The sequence below is a fragment of the Jaculus jaculus genome, chromosome 2, assembly GCF_020740685.1.
Source record: "Jaculus jaculus isolate mJacJac1 chromosome 2, mJacJac1.mat.Y.cur, whole genome shotgun sequence".
Taxonomy (NCBI): Eukaryota; Metazoa; Chordata; class Mammalia; order Rodentia; family Dipodidae; genus Jaculus; species Jaculus jaculus.
In genome coordinates this window covers 35750086-35767185 of record NC_059103.1, presented here as the reverse complement: position 1 = coordinate 35767185, position 17100 = coordinate 35750086, and the positions used below count along the sequence as shown (strand labels likewise).

General features: G+C 37.0%; 1 pseudogene; it reads right to left on the bottom strand.

The window, feature by feature from the left end:
• Positions 1–288: 288 nt before the first annotated feature.
• Positions 289–17100, bottom strand: part of LOC101612306 — a 28990-nt pseudogene continuing 12178 nt past the window's right edge.

The following is a 17100-nucleotide window of genomic DNA, read 5'->3' as shown; positions in this document are numbered from 1 at the left end:
TATTTGAAAGCAAATTCCATGAAACACATGTCTTTATTTCATAAATATATGTAATTCTAATTATAAAGTCTCTACATTTTCACATTCTCTCATACTATGATTATACACAAATGCATGGAAGTCTCCTATTATGCAGTTAATTTTACCTAGCCCTGACATTATCTTTGCAAATACTCAGGGAAACCACAACAAAGGCATTATAACTCATGAGTACTATTCAAATTTTAAAGGAAAAAAAGAAAAGGAAACCAAAAATGAAGCAACTCCACAAAACGGGAAATCAGTCTCTTACTTTCTTTTGCTTTTTGTGTCAATTTGAAAAACACTAGGAGTAGACATGAGGGTTTCTCTGTACTGTCCAAGAATTTGATTTTCTGACATCAGCTCCAGGTTTTCTTCCTTAATTGAATCCACTCTTGCAGAATAACCTTCCAGCATGTGTTAGAGTTTGAATTCTTGGTTAGTAAGTTGTATTTTTTCCTTGAATTCCACCTGGTTTTCAACATCAGTATCCATGTTAGCACTGATAATCTTGGGCAACAAACTTCTGGGCCTTAGGTACAAAATCCTTGATGAATAGTCTTGTTCTGATGTACCAAGAAGAGGTGGAATTGTCAGGGTGCCTCAGGTCAGGATGCAGGGACCAACAAACCAAGACTAAATTTTTGAGAAACAAAAGTAAAGATTTGTGAGGAAAATATTTTAAGCCATTATAAATTCAGATTTTATTAAATAAAAATACATTCCTAGGCAGGAGAGATGGCTTAGCGATTAAGGACCTTGCCTGTGAAGCTGAAGAACCCAGGTTTGATTCCCCAGATTCCATGTTAACCAGATGCACATGGGGGCACACATGTCTGGAATTTGTGTGTAGTGGCTAGAGCCCCTGGCATGCCTAATGTCTTTCTCTCTTTCCCTAATAATAAATAAATAAAAATAAAAAACTCATTATAGTTTTAGTTAGAATCATTAAAATGGCAAATCCAACTCCCTTCCACATGAAGATGAACCTGCGTGACTAATAAACACTTCACAAAGCATGACAGTCAGGGCTGCAAAGATGCTCAGTGGTTAAAGACATTTTCTTGTTAAGCTTACAGCCTTGGTTTGTTTTCCAAGTACCCACTTAAAGTCAGATGCACAAAATGGCTCACACATCTGGAATTTGTTTGCAGTGGCAAGAGGCCCCAGTATATATATTGCTCTCTCTCTCCTTGCAAATAAATAAGTAAAAATATTTCTTTAAAAAAGAATTGTTGTTGCCATGATCTCATTTGCATTATCCTCTTTTATCCTTCTTAACATAGACCAAAACACTGATGCACACAGCCCTAGAGAAAGACTGTGTTCTAGTGTGTCTTACAAGTAATCTCTTTCATGTGTATATGTATCAGGGTTCTGAATGAAGAAATGTATGTGGAAATCTACTGGGCATTTCCAGGGAAGTGTTTGTGTGTTTGATGAAGGAACACAGATGTTCATAAAGGTCTATCTTCTTCCTTCTCCATAAATTCAGTGATGTGAGGTATAATCAGTCTATATTGAACATGGGGGGGCAATTCACAAAGAAATATATTTACCTCACTGTAGTAGTTTGATTCAGGTGTCCCCCATAAACTTAGGTGTTCTGAATTGTAGATTCCCAGCTGATGAAGACTTGGGAATTAAAGCGTCTTGGAGGCAGTGTATTGTTGGGGACAGGCTTATGGGTGTTATAGCCACTTTCCCCATACCAGTGTTTGGCACACTCTCCTGTTGCTATTGTCCACCTTATGTTGGCCAGGGGGTGATATCTACCCTCTGCTCATGCCATCGTTTTCCCCTGCCATTGTGGAATTTTCCCTAGAGCCTGTAAGTCAAAATCAACCTCTTTTCTCAGAAGCTGCTGTTGGTTGGGTGATTTCTACACTTGATCTTAGCCAAAAGGCTGAGAAGCGATTGTTGGGTGATTTCTACCAGCAATGCGATCCTGACTGCAATAGTAAAGTGGTATCGAGGAGTGGTATTGCTGCTAGACACCTGACTGTGTGGCTCTGGCCTTTTGGAGTTGATTTTCAAGTGGAATGTGGAAGGATTTGAAACCTTGGCTCTAAGAGATGCTTTGCAGTGCTGTAAGTACAGCTTGATGGACTATTCTGGTCAGAGCTGAAAGAGCTGAATGCAGTAAGAACTATGGACTATGGAATGTGAGGTTTGGCTTATGAGGATGAGAAAGAGCTTTTCTTGGACTGGGCTAGCAGTTTGTGTGAGAAACTTGCTCTTATACCCATGATCTGAGAAGTTGTGAAGGGTTGCTTTACATAGAAATGAACTGGTGTGAGCAGAGGGATATGGCACAGAAAGAAAAATCTTTGGTTGAACTCCTGCACATTCAGCTGCAATTGAGAGATTACAACCTTTGAGATTGGGCCAGCTGGCCTGTACTGGGTCAACAAAAGAATGTAGACTCTTTTGAAGGGGTCTGAATGCTCAAAGAGTGTCCTGTTCTTCAAAGTCTGCTTTATTCTCCCCTGAATTAACAAATTGGCACTCTACCTAGTATTGTAGAGTATAAGAAATGCAGAAAGAGAGGGTCATTGAGTTTGCAACATAGTCTTGTGTTTTGAAAATGGCCATGGGCAGTATGAAGCAGGTTTGGTGAATGCCTGCATGGAGAGCCCATGGGGCCATGAGGATGAACCATGGGTTACAGTGGAGATCTAGTGGAGATGCTGGGAACATGACATGGCTGATAAGGAAAGCTGCTGGCCCCGATGAAGTTTTCCAGGACTGTGAGTAGCCTAGCTGGAGAGGCAGAATTGAAATACCAGAGACTTGCTGGTTAGAATTACTGGACTTGGGGACTTGTCACTGGCTAGAGTTTGTTGTTGGACTAGGAGCTACAGAGTTTGGTGTTTGCTCTGTTTAAATCATGTATTGCTTGAATATTTCTTTGCTATGCCCAACACCATCTTTTGCAGTGTGTTTATTCTGTGTCATTATGGTTTTTGGGGGGGATTTCTTTTTTTGGTATTATGAGGTTCAGTTAAAAGACCTTGGATTATGGAGATATCTGAGCATAACTAGGATTGATAAAACCTATGGGAATTTTTAAAGTTGGATGAATGCATTTTATTTCAAATTATGTATGGTTATCAGTTTATGGGGGCCAGGGGTGGAATGTGGTGGTTTGATTCAGGTGTCTCCCATAAACTTAGGTGTTCTGAATGCTAGATTCCCAGCTGATGGAGATTTGGGAATTAACGCCTCCTGGAGGGAGTGTATTGTTGGGGGTGGACTGACAGGTATTATAGCCACTTTCCCCATGCCAGTGTTTGGCACACTCTCCTGTTGCTATTGTCCACCTCATGTTGGCCAGGGGGTGATATCCACCCTCTGATCATGCCATCATTTTCCCCTGCCATTGTGGAGTTTTCCCTAGAGCCTGTAAGCCAAAATAAACCTCTTTTTCTCAGAAGCTTCTCTTGGTTGGGTGATTTCTACCAGCAATGCAAATCTGACTACAACACTCATACCACTGAATTTAGACTCAGGCTTAATCTGGAACTTTAATGAAACTGCTGATCCTAGAGAACAAACCATATCACTGTTTATATCCAGATAGTTTTGTAAAATAAATCATCTTTGTGTATATTACTGATACATTGCAACCAAAAATATCTTACAGCAGTTGTATGTGGTCACAAGTTAGATTTCACAGAACAAAACACTGTTTCTTATGGTCTTGTTTTGAAAATATATAAGGAGTTAGTTATCAAGTTCTACTGAGCATAATGTTGAGATAGGCCTTCAGGAATTCATGAGTGCATTTGAATTTTAATACCAGAATATAAGAAAATCTTTCTTACAAACATATGATGCTAACAAATGCATTGTCTTTTAATTCACTACTGTTATGATTTAAATAACTGTCTCCAATAGACTCATGTATTTGAACATTTGGTCCCCAGATGGTAGCACTGTTGAGAAAGATTGTGGAGCCTTTAGGTAGTAGAGTTTTGATGATGGAAATAGGTCACTGAGAGTGGGGCTTGATATTTTATAGCCCAGTTCTTCTTCCTGAGTGTCCTCTGATTTCTTTCACAATGTGGCCAGTTCTGCTTCCTATTCTGCTCCCATGCCTTTCCCACCAAGATGGACTACATCACATGAAATAAGTCAAAAGTAAACCTTTCTTTTCTTTACTTTCTTCTGGCCAGGTATTTTATTCCTCCAATGAGCAACTAATACAATTACCTAAATATATTACATATGTGAACAATTGATTATATCATTAATCATAATGACTGAAGCCCTTGGGATAAAATGATTAAGAAATAATGAAGAGAACAAGGTTTTTATGTTATACAACCCTCAATTTAAAATATGGTATTACTTTCTGATATCTGACCTTGAGTATATTACAAAAGCTTCTAAGTCTTAATATGTTCTTCTTGATTTGGTAAAAATATAATATTGTGATGATGTGAGGTCGAATTAAATGGTATGAATTAATGGCTTGATGGAGTAGTTGAAAAATACCCAAAACTCATAATGGATGGTTGGCAATATCTCATACTCTGTAATGTTACAGGCTAATTGCATGCCAACTTTACTCTTCTTGTCCTCAAAATAATCAGTAATTAGAACCATTCATCTTGTGATAGTTAAGGTGTTGTCAACTTGATTTGTTTAGTAATCCATAGGCTGCTTCTAGGAAGGATCAACTAAAGGAGGAGGTCTTTTTCCCAGGGTGAGCCCTTCCCCCGGAGTGGGCGGCCCGCTCAGAGAGGGACTTGATATAAGGAAGCTCTGGGTAGAAGAGTTCCCTTTTTTCCTTCCTTCCTTCCACTTGGCTGCCGGAGCTGCTCCCTACCTTCTAGCATGGATTGAAGACCAGTGAGGACTAAAGACCAACATCAACTGAAGACCCACGTGGATTGAAACCCAGTGGCTCTTCAGGAAGCCTCCAGGCTTTCCAGCACCATCTGCAGTGCCAGGTCGGGACTGCTGAGGCATCCAGCCATGTGGACTGAGCAGCTACCAGGTTTGGTGATTCTCGAGCCTGCACCTGCTATTGGACTACTTGTAAGCTAATCCAATAAATTCCCTTTTTAAAATAATTCATTCTAGTAATTCTGTTCCTCTAGAGAACCTTGACTAATACACCTCTCATTCCATATATTTAATTCCAAATAACTTACAATGCTCTTTCAAACTGATATTTATTTTTAAAGTTAAATAATGAACACAGTTGTTAAATGCTAATGTGTATCTAAAATAATATAAAGAAAAATTTGAAGATCAAAAACTTTGTAGATAGTAGTTTTGTTGTGGCAATAAAAACAAACTCATTCAAGTTACCCCTGGAGCACCAAAAGTAATTTAAGTGTAAAAAATATTTTAGAAAGTAAGAAGAATTATATTACCTTATGGCCATACTTTAAACTTAGCAAGTTAGAAATGTAGTATAAGCCATATATACTGGAATGGACTACATAGGGACAGGGGCCTCTCCTCTACCCCCCGCCACACACACACACAGAGATAGATCCAGCAACTATGCTACCACAAGGGATCACACAGATAGGGAAGATCTGGTGTCATAGGAGAACCACAGAGACATGTTCAATACCAACAACCAGGCAAAGGACAGCAGAGCCAGGCCTGATACTCATGGTAGGAAATACAGAGAGATGGGCAGCCAAGCCTCATGCCCACATGAGGATCTCTCAATTTTCTTTCCTTTCCTTTCCTTTTCCTTTGCTTTTTGTTTTTTTGTTTGTTTGTTTGTTTTGTTTTGTTTTTGTGTTTTGATTTTTCGAGGTAGGGTCGCACTCTAGCCCAGGCTGACCTGGAATTTACTCAGTAGTCTCAGGGTGGCCTCAGACTCATGGCAATCCTCCTACCTCTGCCTCCCAAGTGCTGGGATTAAAGGTATGTGCCACCACACCTGGCTCCTTTACTTTTAGCCAACCTTATTTAATGCATAATTTCCATTAGTGAACCAGCTTTGCTCTCCTTATTATTTTCTTACCTTTGGTTTTGTTTGCTTGTTTGTTTGGCCTCCCTCCCTCAGCATCCTGACTACTTGGATTGTTTTCAGTTGTCTGACTCTTTTCTTTCACTCTTTTTCTTTTATTTCTGTATATAGCTGAAGCTACCTTATCTCTTTCCTTCATCCATATCATTCCCTTCTTCTATTTAATTTTATAACTTTATTTCTTTCTCTGATGCTGTAATGTTAGTGTGGTTTAACTCTGCTTCCTTTCCTTTCCTGCCCTTACAAACTGATATCTTATTATACTTATTGCTTTACTTCTTCCAAATTATTGGAATCAAAGGTACAATTATTTTCATCTAATCATCACTCTATTGAGTGCATCCAGCAGTTGTGTTGCTTCTATGCTGATCTTCTACTCTAGAAGTAGAGATGGAGGTCAAACATGGCGAACCTCATATGTGAGTTGAGAGCCCAGCTATTGAACTAGATCTCCAATCCAGTTCTGAAAAATGACACTTCAACCTATTGCAATCTAGTCCTACTAGAACCTCAGAAAAAAAGTTAAATTGAAAGAATATAGATGATTTTAAAAATAAAACAGTGATATAATCCCAAACATGCAAGTCCAAAGGCAACAATTGGGACATTGACTATAAATGCCTATGTTTAATAAGAAAAGAAAAAAAAACTCTCACAAATGACATAATTAAACATCTTAGTGTGTCTGGAAAACGAAAGCAACCCTAAACTCAAATCTAGAAACTAGAAGAAAATTATAAAGATCAAGTATAACTTCATGAAATAGAAATAAAAAAGAGCTTTTACAAAGAATCAATTAAATCAATAGTTGGTTCTTTAAAAAAATTACAATTATTAAACCCATAGTCAAACTGGTCAAGAGAGAGAGAGAGAAAGCTTAGGTCAGAATCAGAAATGAAGAGGTAGGCATTACAACAGAAAGCAATGGAATTTAGTGGATCATTAACACTTACATTGAAAATCTATATTTCAATAAATTGCAAAACCCATAACAAATGGTAAAATTTCTAGAATCATATGATCTACCAAAATTAAACCAATAGGTCATAAGGCAACTTAAACAGTTCAATTATAAACATTGAGGGGGAAGCAGTAATAGTCTTCCAAAGACAAAAAGCACAAGTGGACTCACTGGTAAATTTCACCAGATATTGAAGGAACAATGACCACCAATGGTCCTCAAACTATCCCATGAAACAGGCATGAAAGTAGTACTATTCAAGGTATTTCATCAAAAAATAAGTATGTAATAAGGGCATCCACCTACTCCAACTTTATTCAGTATAGCCTATGAAGTCATAGAAAGCAATAGACAATAAATAAATAAATAATGAAAGGGATATAAATAGGAAAAGACAACGTGATCCTGTACATGAGTCCCTAAAGATTACATCATGAGACTTAGAAATGATTAACACTTCCAGCATAGTACTAGATAGAAAATTAACATATAAAAAATCAGTTCTCTCTCTCTCTCTCCATATGTGTATGTGTGTGTGTGTGTGTGTGTGTGTGTATATATATATATATATATATATATATATATATATATATATATATATATATATACATATACATGTATATATATGTACATGCCGAAACTGATGAGATAGAAATCAGGAGAATAATTCTATTCAAAATAGTTGAAAAATAAAATACCTGGGAATACATCTATCTAAGGAAATAAAAGACATTGCATGCTCATGGACTGGCCAAATTAATGTAGTGAAAACAGATCAGACAACCTAAGCAATCCTGAGCAAAACAACAGTACTGGAAATGTCACCATAACTAATTTCAAATTATACTACAGAGTCACAGTAACAAAAGCAGCAAAATACTGTCACAAAACAGATGTGTAGACCAACAAAATAAAATAGAGGACCTAAACTTAAAGCTATATGGCTGTGGTTTCCATATTTTTGACAAGAAGACAAAAAACAAACTTTGAGTAAAACAAATAGTCCTGGGAAAACTGGATATTCACAAGTTAAAGAATTAGATTAGAACTCTGTATTTTTTACTCTGTATAAAAAGCAATTAAGGATCTTGTTGTAAAACCAGCAATTGTGAAGCTGTTCAAGAAAAAATTAGAAAAAGATGCTTCATGATATAGCCATGTGTATGTTTTCCTGAAAAGATGCCCAATAGCACTGTAAATAATACTGAGAATTGGCAAGTGGCATTGTGTAAATTGAAAGGCTTCTATTCAGCAAAAGGAAATAATAAATCAACTGAAAATATATCCTATAGAATTGCAGATGCTTGATATTTGGGATGTATATAAAACTCAATAAAACTAAATGCCAGCAACAACAAAAAAATCCTAATAAATATATAGGCTAATGAAACAAAAAAGCGCTCTCAAAATATGATATAAAAATTATTAATAAACATAGAGTAAAATGCTTAACATCCTTTGACATTGGAGAAATGCAAATTAAAATTACATTGACATTTCTTTTCACAGTAGACAAAGTAACTGATAAAGAAAATAAGTAACAACCAATGCTGGTGAGAATGCAGGGAAAGGGCAAAGGTATACATGTATGGCATGTAAACAGTGAGACGGGGAAATGAAGACTAGTGGGAGAGGGGAGTAGACATAAAAGGGAGGACGTTGAGAATTTAATTTTCTTTCATGAAACCAATTCTATGTACAGTGACTATAAGCCAAAAAAAGGAAAAAGCTGAAATAAAAAGTTAACTGGATATGCCATCAATTGAAACATTTGATCTCAATGTTCTCCAGCTACATAATGAATTTTGTATTTGTAGTAGTTTATGGCCACTTTCTGTTGCCACTGCTGTCATACATTTTTCCAGAGGAATAAGTATGAGGAATCTGCATTACACTACACTCATTTTATACCACACTCTTCATGCAATACACATCAATTAAACACAAATGAAAAACCATGTGTTGTATATTGTAGTATGCTCACATAAGGGCTACAAAATCAACTACCTTTACATATGTCCTTGTTTCTCTTTGGCAGACAGAAAGTTTTTAAAAACATTTTATTATTTACTTTTTATTTCTTTATTTGAGAGAGAGAGAGAGACAGAGAAAGAGTCAGAGAAAGAGAATAAGAATGGGCACTCCAGGGCCTCATGCCACTACAAATGAACTCTAAGTACTATATGCCACATTGCACATCTGGCTTTATGTGAGTATTTGGGAAATGAACATGGGCCATTGTGTTTTGCAAGCAAGTGACTTTAACTCCTGAGCCATCTTTCCAGCCTCCAAAATAAAAAAAAAAACTTTAATAAAGTGTTCTACCTTAGTACATAGTGAAAATAATGTTTTTGATTTTCATCAAATTTACTTCAAACTTTTGTATAGCTTATATTTCATAGGACCGGGCTTAGCTAACATTTTCAGGTGTTATCATTAGCTTTGTTTATATTTCCATTTGCTTTAACATTTTCTAGAAACTTGTATATTTGAAAGCTTTGTGATAGGTGTTATATGTCTGTTCAATGTTATCTCACATTATTATAGCAAAAGCCATAATGAATTGGCCACACAAAATAATGGAAAAGTTGAGGTTTAAGTTTTATATCAGGTGACCCATGTGCTATTAGACAGATATAGGAATCAAATTGCAAAACCTATCCTCAAGTTAAACTGTATGGCCATGAGGAGAGACAGAAACAAGAATGATTACAAGGCTTTCCCTTCTTAATGACTGCAAATTAATTTCCCTCTAGAAATGCCCTGAAAATATAGCTGAACATGAGGCAATGTAGCTATTACCACCCAGCCAATACTGTGCTGGCGCCACATGGTGCTTAGTGCTCAGGACTCAGCGCTGCTTCCAGAATCTCTCCATCTGAGCCTTGGTTCCTCATCATTTGTGATCCAGGTTTCTTATCTATCAAATGGGACTTGACAGAACTGTTATGAGAATTGAATAAGTATTATTTATATGTCACCAAGAAAATTGTCAGTAACGACAGACAGAATGTAAGAATTATTCATGAATAAGTTATTTTAAAAGTTTGTAGGAGATTACTCAAACCTATTGTCCATTCATTGTACTAAGCTGACTGATTTCATGCTCTGAAAAGATTTATTTATTAGGATAAATCTTTAGGCTTACTCAGAGTACTATAACTTAGATGGCTTACCATCTAGTGATGACTGCTAAGTTTAGTATTTTACCCTTATACTCCTTTAACAGAACAAAACATGGGATCAAGCAACTTTAAATTAATAAACACATTCAAAAGTAAATTTTCATATTTTGGGGTCAGGCAGATACAATTTTTTAACAAGTGACTGTATATAGTTTTCATTGAACATTTTAATCTGTTATCTATCTATCATTTTTTGACTCTAATTCCTATTGAAAAGTCATTGAAATATTATATTTAATTAACTTAGCTTCACTCAGGCAGAGCTATATTGTTCTACCAAAAAATTAATATATTTTAATCAAAATTCTACCATAAAATTGATGATGGTAGTCAACTGGGAAAATTTGCTACCATGCAGAAAACAAAGAAATAGAAGTAAGAGTCTCAAAAGTGGTCAATGACTTGTCAGTGGTCCTCCTTTTCCTGACAGACTAATCATTTTTTGTGTCATGCAGTTGTCATTAGTGGCATGTAGCTTCTTAACTCTAATTAAATTAAAGTATTTGTCCCACTGGCTATATTTCCCATGCTTAGCAGCCACAAACAAGTATTGGCTATGTATAGAGGATATATTGGATAGTTCCCAAACCCAAACCCTGAATCTCAGCATTGCATCACAATTCCTTGGACAATTTATGGATTCAACATTTGAGAAACATTTCCTGACAAATCATCTAACATCTTGATCTTTGGATCCACACTGAGTATAGGATGAACCACAGAGTTTACTTGCAGCATACTGGAATACTCATATCAGAGACCTGTAACAAAAGGCAACTTTACATTTCTTGGTATTATGTCTTCCAACAATAGGACATCATGCCATCTTAGAAAGTAATTGTTCAGATTACTTGTAAACTTTTCAGCCACAGTTATTATTGCTCTTATTCTGAGATTTACAGTCAACTTTCACAGAGACTGGTAAGAATGGTAAGTAGAAACTCAAGTCTGATTTCTGGTTCTATTTTCGGATGTTTTGCTATTTAGTATTTATGACAAAAATACAAATCAACTTAGAAGCAAGATTCCCATGGAAATTTAATCCTGCACACATGGCAGTGGGGGTACCCTAAGAAGTGGTAAAGTAGAACACAGACACAATACTCGAAGAAAATGCCTCCATGGGTTATCACCACTCTATAAAGTGTTCTAGGGTTCCAGAGAGAAGATTTACTGATATCCTTTAGCTAATTTGAAGAATTAATGAAATTTTGAAAGCAAAAATTGCCTTAAAACATAAAACTGATGAGGTTTTAAGTTTTGAGAAAGACTCACTAAGTCCCAAAGACCCTCAGTTTCTCCAGAAGAGATGTCCTGGAGAACAAAAACTGTCATCCTCCATTTATATTTGTCCTGTGTACACATCAGTGTTTGGAATAGAACAGACATTCATTAAATTCTTGCTGAATTAAATTTCATTGAGGTTGGGAGTGGAGAGATAGCTCAGCACTTACGATTGCTTGCTTTCATGGCCCAACCACCAGGGTTTGATTCCCCAATACAATTACCTTTGATCAGTGTATTATTGATGTGTTATCCTGATGTCTATGGAGGTCTGTCCTCATTCATTCCAGCCTTTCTTTTGGAGCATTCACAGCCATTATGATTTAAGTTTCTCATCTGAAAGTCTTATACAGTGGAAGGGACTAGGAACTGATAAGAGAAGAGGTCATCCTGGTCCACTCTGTGCAGAAGAGGAAGACCAGCAAATTCTTTTGGAACAGTTCATTAAAGCAAACATTGTTCACTATTCATCTTCTGGACAGAAATCACATCATAGGCTTCCATCCCTCCTTCTTGAAAGTATAGCTCAGAAGGTAAGCATGACATGGAAATGTGTTCAAAGGGAGGGATGTTGAAAATTAGCACAGTCAAGTCTTCATTCTCTTGAGGAAGATTGTTCTTGACAAATATTGACAGCAAAAATAATATTCCAGTTCACTTCTTACTTTGCTAAACAATTCACATCTATTTACTCCTAACTGGTATGTAGCCTGCATTGAAGTTCAAACATCATTTAGAAATGTGAACTCAGACTACAAGGTAGGAAAGGGTTTTAAACATCGTGGAGACCTATCATCAATCTGACAAGGGCTTATAAGCTTGATCAGTTCACTGAGGTGTAACTCACCACTTCCTTGGGCAATCTATTTAATCTTTGGGATGAGTCTTTGCTCCAGGACAAAAAGAAAGTAAAGGCTGTGCTTGAGCTATGTTTTTATGACACTCAGACACATAGCTGTCCTTCCTCAGACCAAAGTAAGTGGCTTGGAACATTCAGGAGCATTTATGTTGGGGGAGGGGGGATAGACCGCTTCTTCATCAGATTGTTTTTACAAACAAAAACCAAAACCTGCAAAACATAGTATAAGCAAAATTTCCACATCACGAACAACCATATGTTGATATTAGTGAAAACTATTTTGTAAATATAAAATCCAGGCAAGTAACAGAAAATGAGTCTTGTTTCCCTGAGCCTTACTAAAGTTACACTTAGTTCAAACACACACAGAAACTATCACTTCATCTTGCTTCTTCTAAAGCTACAGAGCTAACATGTCTTTTGATCCCATACCTTGTTGTTGCAATCAGGTTCACATTTCTGGTAGAAAACACCTGACTAAGAGCATTTTATGGGCAAAAATAGTTTATTTTGGCTTACAGACTTGAGGGGAAGCTCTATGATGGCAGGGGAAAATGATAGTATGAGCAGAGGGTGAACATCACCCCTTGGCCCACATAAGATGGACAATAGCAACAGGAGAGTGTGCCAAAAATACTGGCAAGTGGACACTTGCTATAACACCCATAAGTCTGCCCCTAACAATACACTCCCTCCAGGTCACTTTAATTTCCAATTGCCATCAGCTGGGGAACCTAGCATCTAGAACATCTAAGTTTATGGGAGACACCTAAATCAATCCACCATATTCCACTTTGGCTCCCATAAACTGATAACCATACATGATATAAAATATAATACATTCATCTAATTTGAAAAGCACCCATAGTTTATGTCAATTATAATGATGTTCAAACATCCCCATAATTCAATATTTTTTAACTGAGCCATAATAGCAAAATATCCCCCCCAAAACCCATAATGGCACAGAATAAACAATCACACTCTAAAAGATGGCATTCACAGAGCAAAGAAATATTCAACCAATACAAGATTTAAAACAACCAGGGCAAACGTAAAACTCTGTAGCTCCAAGACTAACAACTCTAGCCAGTGACAAGTCTCCAAGTCTGATAATCCTAACCAGCAACAAGTCTCTGGAGTTCAAATTCTGCCCTTCCAGCCAGGCTACTCATAGTCTTGGAAAACTTCATCCAGGGCTGTCAGCTCTCCTTGGCAGCCATCTCATGGTCCTGGCATCTCCACTGGGTCTCCACTGAAATCCAAGGTTCACTTGCATGGCTCCATCTGTCTCCATGCAGGCATCCAGCAAACCTGTTTCACACTGCCCATGGCCATTACCAAACCACAAGACCACATTGTGAACTCAATGATCCTCTCTTTACTGCATTTTTATAACTCCACAATACCATGTAGGGTGCCAATTTGTAAATCCAGGGGGGAATAAAGCAGATTTTGAAGAATAGGACACTCCTTGAGCATTCAGCCCCCTTCAAAAAAAAAATGCATTCTTTCTATTGTACCAATGCAGGTCAGCTGGCTCAATCTCAATGGTTGTAACTGCTTATACAATTGTGCTGAACAGGCAGCAGTTTGGGCCTAAATTAAATTAGTTAAAAATACACTTATCACAACATTTTATGTCCGTTACTGAAATGTTGGCTTCTGATGTGAGTTCATGTGAGTCTTAGAACTTTAGAAATTGACATATATTGAACTACTCTTGATCAAGTTAAAAATATGCATATATTATATTTTCATATTCTGTTAGGTAAAATGCATAGTATGTGTTCACATTTTCATATTTACAAGAGATAAACATTTGAATACAAAAAAACAGATTTCTTTATATGCCATATCCCTCTGCATGCACAAGTCTGTTTCCACACAAAGCAACTCTGCACAACTTCTCAGGACATGGGCATAAGAGCAAGTTTCTCTCACAAATTGCTTCTAGCCCAGTCCAGGCAAAGCTCTTTCTAACTCTCATAAGCCAAACCTCACAGTCCATAATTCTTATTACATTCAGGTCTTTTAACTCTGACTAGAATCATCCATTAAGCTGTACTTGAGTACTGCAACTCATCTCTTAGGCCAAGGTTTCAAATCCTTCCACATTCCTCTTGAAAATCAGCTCCAAAAGGCCAAAGCCACACAGGCAGATATCTAGCAACAATCCCACTCCTTATTGCGACTATTACTGTTACAGTTGCTCACTATTACTGCTGAATGCTGGCTAACCATGAGTAGCTTGTGGGAAAAATAAGTGTTTATTTTGGCTTAAAGATTCAAGGTGAAGCTCCACAATGGCAAAGGGAAATAATGGCATAAGAAGAGGATAAACATCAATCACCCCCTGGCCCACATAAGGTGGTCAATAGCAACAGGAGAGTGTGCCAAGCACTGACATGGGGAAACTGGCTATCATACCCATAAACCTGCCCCACCAAAATACCCTGCCTCAGGAAGGCTTCAAATCTAGCGTCCAGAACAACTAAGTTTATGGAGGACACCTGAACAAAACCACCATGCTCATCATTTCTAATTCTCACAAAAATCTCTTACATTTTTTGTCTTTGACTTCTTAGCCAATATTTCTCTTGTTAAGTCATACCTGGTCATTTGAGTTTTATCTAACATTATACATTTCATAACTCTAATGAATTCCTAAACAGAAAATCTTTAGACATTTCCAGGTCTGAAACCCAGAAGAGTTCTGTCATGGACTTAATTCTACTGATCACTACTTTTATATTAGTCGTAGTGATTTAATGTTCCATGCCTATCTTTTCATGCTATTCTGCTTCTTCAAGCCCTGGTGCTCTCAGAGAGTCGCCATTATCAACATTGTCTTCTGTTTCCTGTGTTATTTCCTGTGTCACCTGCATAATCCTAGGCCTTAGTTCTTCCAGAGGTTTCAAGCTGATTTGTCCCATGAAGAACATGAAATAAGAGATGGCAAATAAGGAAAAATATGAACTGATGAGAAGATGTGGCTATAAGGATATCAAAAGATAGAAAAACACCTGCAAAGACTAGAAACATATTTGAAAGCTTAGTAGAAGCAGAAAAGTAATTACCCAGAGGAGTAGATGATACTCATCTTGTTGAAGCACACATAATTTGGGGTATTGGAGATCGATGGAGAGTACTATAACCCAGAAAAGGAAATGGGACTTTCTTGTGTGGATTCTGGACAATAGCAACAGTCCAGGAATGTATGGGGTAAGACTGTATTTGCTGAAGATCTCCTTAATGTTCATGAAAGCAGAGAATGTGAAAGGGATGAGAGTGAATGCTGAGCTTATAAGGCTTATCCAGAAGTCTACTCAAGTCATGATGAGAGGATTGGGCTTATAGCACCATTTGAAATTGGGAGGAGAGGGATTTGATCCAAATTATGTTTATTACACTCATTGAGATTGAAAAAGTAATAAAAAAACATCCCCCAGAAGAAGAGTTCAGGACCAGATGGCTTCTCAGCTGAATTCTATCAAACCTTCATGGAAGAACTCAAACCAATCTTTCTCAAACTGTGCCACACAATTGGAGAACAGGGAAAACTACCCAACTCCTTTAATGAAGCTAGTTTTACCCTAATTCCAAAACGAGGCAGAGATGCCACAAGAAAAGAAAACTACCAGCCTATTTCCCTGATGAACTTAGATGTAAAGATCCTGAACAAAATCCTCACAAACTGAATCCAAAAATACATCAAAAACAGTATCCACCTTGACCAAGTGGGATTCATCCCAGGAACACAGGGGTGGTTCAACATAAGGAAATCTGTTAATGTAATACACCACATAAACAAAATTAAACACAAAAAAAACATGATCATTTTGATAGATGCAAAAAAGGACTTTAACAAAATACAACATCACTTCATGATCAAAACATTGAAGAGAATTGGCATGGTTGGTTCATATCTTAACACAATAAAGCCAATACACAAAGCTCCAAAGTCCCAAATAGTACTTAATGGAGAGAGACTGGAGGAATTCCCATTGAAATTAGGAACAAGACAAGGTTGTCCCCTCTCACCTCTGCTCTTCAATATAATACTGGAAGTCCTAGCTCAAGCAATAAGACAGGAGAAAGAAATAAAAGGGTTACAATTTGGAAAGGAAGAAGTTAAGTTAGCCCTATTCGCTGATGACATGATTGTATATGTAAGAAACCTGAGAGACTCCATCCCAAAACTCCTGAAGGTGATTAACTCCTATAGCAAAGTAGCAGGATATAAAATCAATGCACACAAGTCAGTAGCCTTTCTATATGCAAATGACAATGATACAGACAAAAAAAAAAAAAATAAGGGACATAGTCCCATTTCCAATAGCAACAACAAAAAAATACCTTGGAATAACGTTAACCAAGGAAGTGAAAGATCTACACAGTGAAAACATAAAACCACTCAAAAAAGAAATTGAGGAGGACTTGAGAAAATGAAATGACCTCCCTTGCTCCTGGGTAGGCAGAATTAACATTGCGAAGATGGCAATCCTACCAAAGGCAATATACAGATTTAATGCAATTCCAATTAAAATCCCAGCATTGTTCTTCACATTGATAGAAAAAAATGATCTCAAATTTCATATGGAACGGCAGAAGGCCTCAGATATCCAAGAATATCCTCAGCAAAAGAAATATATTTAGAGGCATCACCATACCTGATCTAAAGCTATATTACAAAGCCATAGTAATGAAAGCAGCATGATACTGGCATAAAAACAAGAGTAAAGACCAATGGAATGGACTTGATGACCCAGACTTTGGGTCAAGCAAC